This window comes from Eleutherodactylus coqui, chromosome 11 (genome assembly GCF_035609145.1).
Source record: "Eleutherodactylus coqui strain aEleCoq1 chromosome 11, aEleCoq1.hap1, whole genome shotgun sequence".
Classification (NCBI taxonomy): domain Eukaryota; kingdom Metazoa; phylum Chordata; class Amphibia; order Anura; family Eleutherodactylidae; genus Eleutherodactylus; species Eleutherodactylus coqui.
The window spans coordinates 18,461,063-18,469,845 of record NC_089847.1 but is presented as its reverse complement, the minus strand read 5'-3'; positions in this window follow the sequence as shown (position 1 = coordinate 18,469,845).

Here is an 8,783-nt window from a genome sequence, read left to right as displayed (position 1 = left end):
ATAACCAAATTCAAACAGAAAGACTGAGCCAACTGGCATAAAACGAACTAAAAAAATTTTTTTTTTTTTTTTTGGGTCCCCAGTGCAGCTTAGGGGCCAAGCCTGCTCCATCAGTCCGTGCCCAGAGTTCTTAGTTCAGGACGTGCCAAGCCACACCAGGGTTTTTTTTTTTTGTTTTTTTTTTTAATAAATACCACACAGTGCCCGCCGCAGCCTGGGGGCCATGCCCGCTCCACCAGTCCGTGCCCAGAGTTCAATGTTCGAGACGTGCCAGGCTACGGCTCAAGGCGTGAATCCCACTCCCCCCAACTCCCCCACCCAACCTACCTACCACCCAAAACGTGAATATATACAATATATACAAAACCATAATACACTCCAATATCAACATACATAATATATACTATATACATAACCCGAAAGCCTAAGGTCGGCTCTCCTGCAGCCCTACTTCATTTCATTTTGCCCAAATCAAAACAAAAAAGCTTCATGGTGCACTCACAGCCCCCCACCAGGATTGGAGGTGATAAGCCGGGCACAGACATCACAATGTACTATCCCTTGAATTTAAAAACAGGTCTCCCTATTCTCTCCCTAATTTGCCCTAGACTGTCCTTAGTCTGCCCCTCAGTCTGACCCTTCATGAAAACCTGTCCCTGCCCTATCCCTCCTCTCTCCCTATCCTGTCCCTATTCTCTCCCTACTCTTCCCCTAGAAAATTAAGAAAACACTGTCCCTAACGAAATACAAGCCCTCTCCATAGGAGAGAAGCCTTAGATGTGCCCAGCCTCTCATACTCCAAAGAACGCACCTTCACCAGGTCACCCAGGATGTTCCTACATACCGTATCCACGGGGAGGACTTTCAGTTCCGTCGAGATTAAACACCGTGCACTCCAGATGTGGAACCTGACCACTAGGCTAACTAGAAATAAAGTGCAGCGGTCCCTGCCACCAAGGCCTCTGAACGCTCCATAAGCCCACTCCGCATAGGAGAGGTGTGCCAGCTGAGGCCAGCCTATGGAGACCCCTACCCGTTGGTATACCTCTGTATTAAAGGGGCACTGAAGCAGGAAATGCTCCATGCTTTCCAGCACATCGCTGCACTCCTGACGGGGGCAACCCCTGTCAATCAGAGGCCTGCTCTTCAAGTTACCCCTTACATACAGTCTCCCGTGAAAGCAGCGCCAAGCCAAGTCCCAAAACTTCACGGGGACCCGGGTTGAATTCAGTAAACGTAACCCTCCCTCCAGGTCCCGACTTGGGCAGTCCTTGAGCGCCAGGGGCTTCTGGAAATGGGTCAACAGGACTCTTTCGTCGAGGAGCCTCCTCGTCAGAGTCCTAATCTCCCACATCCCCAGACCCCACCGGCGTATCACCTTCAGAACCAAGGTAGCGTAAGCCGGGAGATATCCATGCTGCGTGCGAAGGTCCTTCACTCGCCCTCCTGTCTCCCATTCCTGGAAGAAGGGCCGAAACCATCCCCGGCAGGAGTAGACCCACAGAGGAGCCCTTTCTTGCCAGAGATTGCCTATGTTGATCTTAAAAAAGGTGTCTACAAGAAACACCACGGGGTTGACCATAGATAACCCCCCTAGTCTCCTCGTGCGGTATGTAACATCTCTCCTGATCAGGTTCAACCTATTCCCCCACAACATTAGGAAGAACAGGTTGTAGACCCGAGTCCAGAGAGGTTCTGGCAAAATGCATATGCTGCCCAGGTAGATGAATAAAGGGAGCAGGTATGTTTTGATCAGGCTAACTCTTTCCCGAAGGGTCAAAGACCAACCCTTCCACTGGTTTACCTTCTGAGTGGCACCATCCAGCCTGTCGACCCAATTTTGCATGGGGTAATCCCCCTGGCCAAATTTGATGCCAAGAACTTTTGCTGAAGTCTGGGGCACCGGAAGAGTGTCCGGGAGATCAAACACAGGATCCCCCCTTCCTAACCAGAGACTTTCGCACTTATCCCAGTTGACTCTGGACCCGGATGCCTCTGAGTAGGCATCCACCTCCGACACCACAAACTCCGCCTCCTCCCTTGAAGATACGAAGAGCGTGACATCATCGGCGTATGCCACTGCCCTCAGGGTAGCCTCCGGCACCGCCCGGTCCATCCCGACCCCCGCTATAGGTCCACGATCAACCCTCCTAAGAAAGGGATCTATCGCAAACACATACAACAGGGGACTTAGAGGACAGCCCTGACGGACACCGGAACCCACCTCAAAAGGGCGGCCAAGCCAACCGTTCACCAGCGGGAAAGTCTCAGCCCCTGCATACAATGTTCGCAGCCAATCAACAAACCCCACTGGCAGGCCATATCTCAGAAGGACTGACCAGAGGTACTCGTGATTAACCCGATCAAACGCTTTGGCCTGATCCAAGGACAGCAAGTACCCCTCCCAGTGACCAGCCCTACCCTGCTCCACTGCCTCCCGGACACCAAGAACAGCGCTAAAGGTGCTACGGCCTGGAACAGAGCAATGCTGGGCCCCCGAGAGGAGCCGGGGTGCAAACTTGACCAACGGATTAAACAGCACTTTTGCCAGAACCTTCCTGTCCGTATTGAGAAGTGCTATGGGACGCCAGTTCTCAATACGGCTCGAGTCTTTACCCTTTGACAGAAGGATCAAAGCTGACCTCCTCATTGACTTTGGCAGAGTGCCCGAGGAAAGACACTCATTTAATACCTCCGTCAAGAGGGGACTCAAGAGGTCCTTGAAGGTCTTATAATACTCGGATGTTAGTCCATCCGGTCCTGGCGATTTTTTGAGCCGGAGCCCATCAATCGCCAGTTTAACTTCCTCTATTCTGATCTCTCCTGTCAAAACATCAAGAGAGGTGTCTACCCCCGGCTCAGGGACAGTTTCAGCCAGGAAAGCCGACATCACTTCCGAATCTAGATCCCTCTTTCCCAAGAGTTGCGAGTAGTAGGATCTGACGACCTCCAGAATCCCTGATCTGGATCGATTCAGGGATCCTGTACTATCGATCAGTCCAGTGACCACTTTATTATTCACTGACATCCTACAGTTTCTGTAAGGGTCGGGCGAGCGGTACTTCCCGAAATCCCTCTCAAAAACCAAGGATGCGTGTCTATCGTACTGGCACTTCTTGAGCAAAGATTTCACTCTGGAGATCTCCTCGCGGCTACCTCCAGTCGAAACGAGATGTTCGAGTTTCCTCCTCAGGCCGTTGTACAGGCGGTACCTGTCCAGGCATCTGAGGTTGGAGAGCTCTCGGAAGAACCTTGCCGCCCTCCTCTTGAACATCTCCCACCACTCTGACTTACTGCTACAGAGATCCAGTAATGGTACCTGGCTCTGCAGAAAATCCTCAAAGGACTGTCTTATCTCTGCTTCCTCCAGGAGTGATGAATTCAGTCTCCAAAAACCTCTGCCCATCCGGGGGGTCTCTGCAACATTCAGAGAAAACAATATTAGACAGTGATCGGAGAATTCCACCTCAACAACGGACACTGGTGAAGAGATGGCTTCCTCCTTCAAATAAAACCTGTCTATTCTAGACCTGCTCTGACCTCTATAATAGGTGAACCCCTCGTGGCCTGGGGTGTGCCGGATGTGGACATCCACCAGGCGAGCCTCGCTAGCTATACTATTAAGTGCGACGCTGTCAAAAGTCAACCGCCTGTCTCCAGAGCCTCCCCTATCGCGGGCTCTTGTGACTGCATTAAAGTCACCTCCAAAGACAACTTGGCGGCTGGTAAAAAGGTAGGGCTTGATCCTCATAAAGAGACTCTTCCTGTCCTTTTTTGACTGGGGACCATAGATGTTGACAAGTCTTAATTCTTGTCCCTTTATGAGGACATCTAAGATCAGGCACCTTCCCATTTCTAATTCAATAACTCGTCGGCATTCAACCGCTGCGGTAAAAAGTACCGCCACTCCACTATACGGCTCGGCCGCAAGAGACCAGTAGGAAGGGCCTGACCTCCACTCCCTTTTTGCCTTATGTATGGCTGCCAAATCAGACAGCCTGGTCTCCTGCAAAAATAAAATGTCGGCTTCAACGCGGCCGAGAAAATCAAAGGCCGCAAATCTAGCCGTATCAGACTTAATGCTGGCAACGTTAATTGATGCCAGAGTCAGCGGAGTGGGTGCCGCCATCATGAGTGATTAAATTAGACGGCTTTCTTCCTCACACCTGCTTCCTCGGGGTCAGAGGAAAGCCCCTTGCCTCTTTTTTTGGACACAGATGTGTCCATAGCAGGGGAGCCCCTGACCCCGTCGTCCTTGTTTCCAGGTTCCAGAGTAGCCTCCACCCCGGAAGGAACTATGCCTTCATGAGGTGGAGACTCAGCGCCCCCTGTTGACCCTTCCTTTGCCCTAGGAACCTTGCCCTCCGCCTCCCCCTCAGAAGAGGAGGAAGAGATGTCTCGGAGGGCTCGGAACCTATTGGAGAGTCCAACTGGAGGTGAGCAGGCTTTTCCTTCCAGTACTTGGCCCGGGGTGGGAGAAGATCTTGAATCCCCCCTTCGTTTCCTCCTCGTGGCACCTAGCTTACGCCGTTTCTCTAGCCACCTCTTGCCTTCCTCATCCACACTTTCGCAGTGAGAGGAATCTGCAGAGTTGGTCTCCTCCCTCTGGATCCTCCTGTCCTCCTCATCTAAATCGCTGTCCCTCAAAGCCTCAGCCGCGAGATTTGCCTCTGGAACAGGGGCCACCATCGACCCACCTGCTGTGGGTGCTCCTGTCAGCTCCCTGCTCCGTCTGCGTTTCTCCTGACGTCTCTGCTCCGCAGGCGTCTTTTGCCGGTTCTTCCCTGGCTCCTGAGCTCCTCCACCTCTGCTGGCCCCCTCACCCCCGGAGGCCACATCATGACCCCCATCCGTAGGTGCTGAGACCGCATTGGCAAAGGAGCGCGGACAGCGACTAAATGGGTGACCGAGGTCACCACACAGGTTACACCTAATCTCCGCACAGGAGGCGGCTAGATGACCCAGACCCCCACACAGAGCGCACTTCAAGGTCTTACAAGCGGCGCTCAAGTGTGAGGGGTCGCCGCACCTGTGGCAGAGCTTCGGCTGCCCCTGGTAAAAGGCCAAGATACGATCCCTGCCGAGGAAGGCTGCAGAAGGTATGTGTGCCACTGAGTTACCTGAACGTTTCAGCTGGACCATGAACGTCCAGGCCCCAGACCATATGCCGTGCTCATCCCTGTTCTTTTGGGGCATCTCCGTCACCTCTCCGTACCTACTGAGCCACATCATGATGTCAAAGCAAGAAAGTGACTCGTTACGAGTCAAAACGGTCACCTTCTTGATACCGTTCTGGCGAGACACCACCTGGATGGCAAAGTCTCGCCAGCCGGGCTCGTTTTTCACCAGCTCGTAATTCCCCCAGAAGATTTCTAAGCCCTCTGGGCGAACGAAGCTGATGTCAAACTCAGACGTGCCGTAAGGATGGATCAGGGCAAAGATGTCAACTGCCCTGAAGCCCATCTTCAGCAGAAGCTCCACTACCTTTGCCCTCGGGGGGCATGTATCATTGCCTCTCCAACGAAGACGGACCACATTCCTACGACCTGCGTCCTGCCCGGGTGTCGGTAGGGACCATACGGTCTCCCCCCTTTGCTCTCGGAAGGCACCCAAGCCATGTCTCTCTTTCCAGAGAGATAGGTCCACCTCTCTTCCTCCAACTGTGATTGAACTCTCCCCCTTCCGTAAAGCCTCCAGGAGACGCTGTTGCAAAGCGCCCTCCCTAGAGCCTGGAGACAAGGAGGACCCCTCCCCTCCAGCGGCAGCATAACTCCTGCCAGTTGTTGTCGCCGCTGGAGGGGCGACTGGAACCTGTGACCCCCCCGGCCTATCCACCTTATCCCCTGGGCCCCCAGATCCCCGGCTGCCAGGGGGGCCCGAGGTGCCCGAAGGCCCAGAACCTGCAGAGAATTGTTTACTCTCGGCGTTGTCCCTCACATCCACCACACGCTCTCGCACATCCATACCCGGATCTACCACTTTTATCCTCGGATCATGTGGTCCATGGGTCCTGGCCTCTCCGGAGGTAGATGGTAAAGCCTCCGGACTTTTGCTTGTGTTTTTCCTTTTTCCTTTTTTCTTTTTTGCCTCCGCATCACTGGAGGCGCGGGATCCGGCCTGACTTACCCCCAGATTATGGGAGACCCCAGATTTTAGGTCCGCAGCCCCCTCCGCATCACAGGCAGCACTTGCTGCATTAGTGGCACCGCTGCCACCCTCCTTGCTGTTACCGCGACCTGCATCTGTACTGGCCTTTACTGCGCCTTTCTTACTGACCTCCTTGCTCCTGTTACCAACTAACACAGGGACAGGGGGTCTGACCAGCTGGGCCCTTTTCTCCCCAACTCCCTGCTCCAGGCCCACCACAGAGTCCGAGCCAGGGGGGTTTTTGGGGTCAGAACTCTGATCCGACTTTGCAGCCAGGTCTGTCCTCACGGGAACTTTGACAAACACAAGCTTTTCCTGCAGCTTAACAGGTTTCTTTTTCTTTTTCTTTATCTCTACATCCTCCTCCGGCATCTCATTGCCAAACATGAAGCCCCCAATATGCAGAGAGGCTTCTGGCTGTGGGGTCTTCTGCACTTGTAGCCTTCCTGCGTTTCCCTCCACCTCTGATTCCCCTGAGGTAGATGGCAGTCCAATTTCCTCAGGCAACAGCTCTCTGGAACTTGTAGTGCCACTGGGTGTTGGTACTAGCTCTTGTGAGCATACGGGCTGCTCCTCCAGGGTCTCCTGCACATCCTCAAACAATTCCTCATCTGAGGCTTCATCATTGCTTGACTCGCTTTGCTCCTGGCCACTGCACCTTGCCGCCATCTTTGCAAACCGGTCATCATTTATTATTTTTTCCTTAAAGGGACCGCTCTCCTCCAGTATTTTCTCCCTCACCGCTTCCCACATTCTAATGCAGTCCTTGCATTTCTTTATTGCCCTTCTGGCTTCTGCCTTTCTGTCCTTAGAAGCATTTTGCTCCATGATCAGCTTGGCATCGCGCACCTTTCCTTTTTGCATGACCAACATTTTTCCAGCAAAGTTATAGTCATTAATACTCTTCGCCAGCCTGGAGGCCAGCTCAATCACTGATTCCTCCTTCTTTCTTTCGCTCCACTTACCCATGCTTGCCAGGGTCTGCGGCTCACCTGCTCTCCTGCGGGTCTGGCTGCGGGTCACAATCTCACTCCCTGCGCTATCAGAAGCCGCCGTGCTGACAAATGGTGCCACGCTGCTGCAGCCACGACCAGGTCCAAGTCTCTTCTTACCTCCAGCAGAAGCTCCTGTTTTCCTGCGTGCTGCTGGCTTCTCCGGCACCAGTGGCAAACTTTCTTTCGGCATTGCTGATGCCAGCAATGCCTTCACTTCCCTCCCTCCCCCCGAGTGGCCCCGGGGAGAGGAGGTGCGGGACTCCATATCCAACAACGCCCAGAAAAGTGCACCTTCTCTGGGATCCAAATTCAGCAAAACCTCCTTCTCTGACCACACCCTGGAAGTTGCAGAGCTTCACCAGCACACACCTACTCCAGAAGCTGCACTCACTATTCTGCTGGTGGAGTCACTGTGTACATACATTACTTATCCTGTACTGATCCTGAGTTATATCCTGCATTATACTCCAGAGCTGTACTCACTATTCTGCTGGTGGAGTCACTGTGTATATACATTACTTATCCTCTACTGATCCTGAGTTATATCCTGTATTATACTCCAGAGCTGCACTCACTATTCTGCTGCTGGAGTCACTGTACATACATTACTTATCCTGTACTGATCCTGAGTTACATCCTGTATTATACTCCAGAGCTGCACTCACTATTCTGCTAGTGGAGTCACTGTGTACATACATTACTTATCCTGTATTATCCTTCAGAGCTGCACTGACTATTCTGCTGATGGAGTCACCGTATACATACATTCCTTATGCTGTACTGCTCCTGAGTTACATCCTGTATGATATTCCAGAGCTGCACTCACTATTCTGCTAGTGGAGTCACTGTGTACATACATTACTTATCCTGTACTAATCCTGAGTTACATCCTGTATTATACTCCAGAGCTGCATTCACTATTCTGCTGGTGGGGTCACTGTGTACATACATTACTGATCCTGTACTGATCCTGAGTTACATCCTGTATTCTACCCCAGAGCTGCACTCACTATTCTGCTTGTGGAGTCACTGTGTACATACATTACTTATCCTGTACTGATCCTGAGTTACATCCTGTATTATACTCCAGAGCTGCACTCACTATTCTGCTGGTGGAGTCACTGTGTACATACATTACTTATCCTGTACTGCTCCTAGGTTCCATCCTGTATTCTACCCCAGAGCTGCACTCACTATTCTGCTGGTGGAGTCACTGTGTACATACATTACTTATCCTGTACTGATCCTGAGTTACATCCTGTATTATACTCCAGAGCTGCACTCACTATTCTGCTGCTCGAGTCACTGTGTACATACATTACTTATCCTGTACTAATCCTGAGTTACCTCCTGTATTATACTGCAGAGCTGCACTCACTATTCTGCTGGTGGAGTCACCGTATAGACTTATTCACAGGAACGGGAAAGTCTATAGTTACACTAGTATTGCCCTTCACAGATATAGACTAAAATAATAATTCTTTATTAAGATCCTTTAAAAACAAATCTGGGCTACTTTAAACACACAAAACATAAAGACCAAAGAATACTACAATATCCTTTCCATGTAGTAAGTCTCTGATTTACATCACGAGACCACTCGGCGTCCAGATAGACAGATAGAGCTGGAAAGCCGTGGAA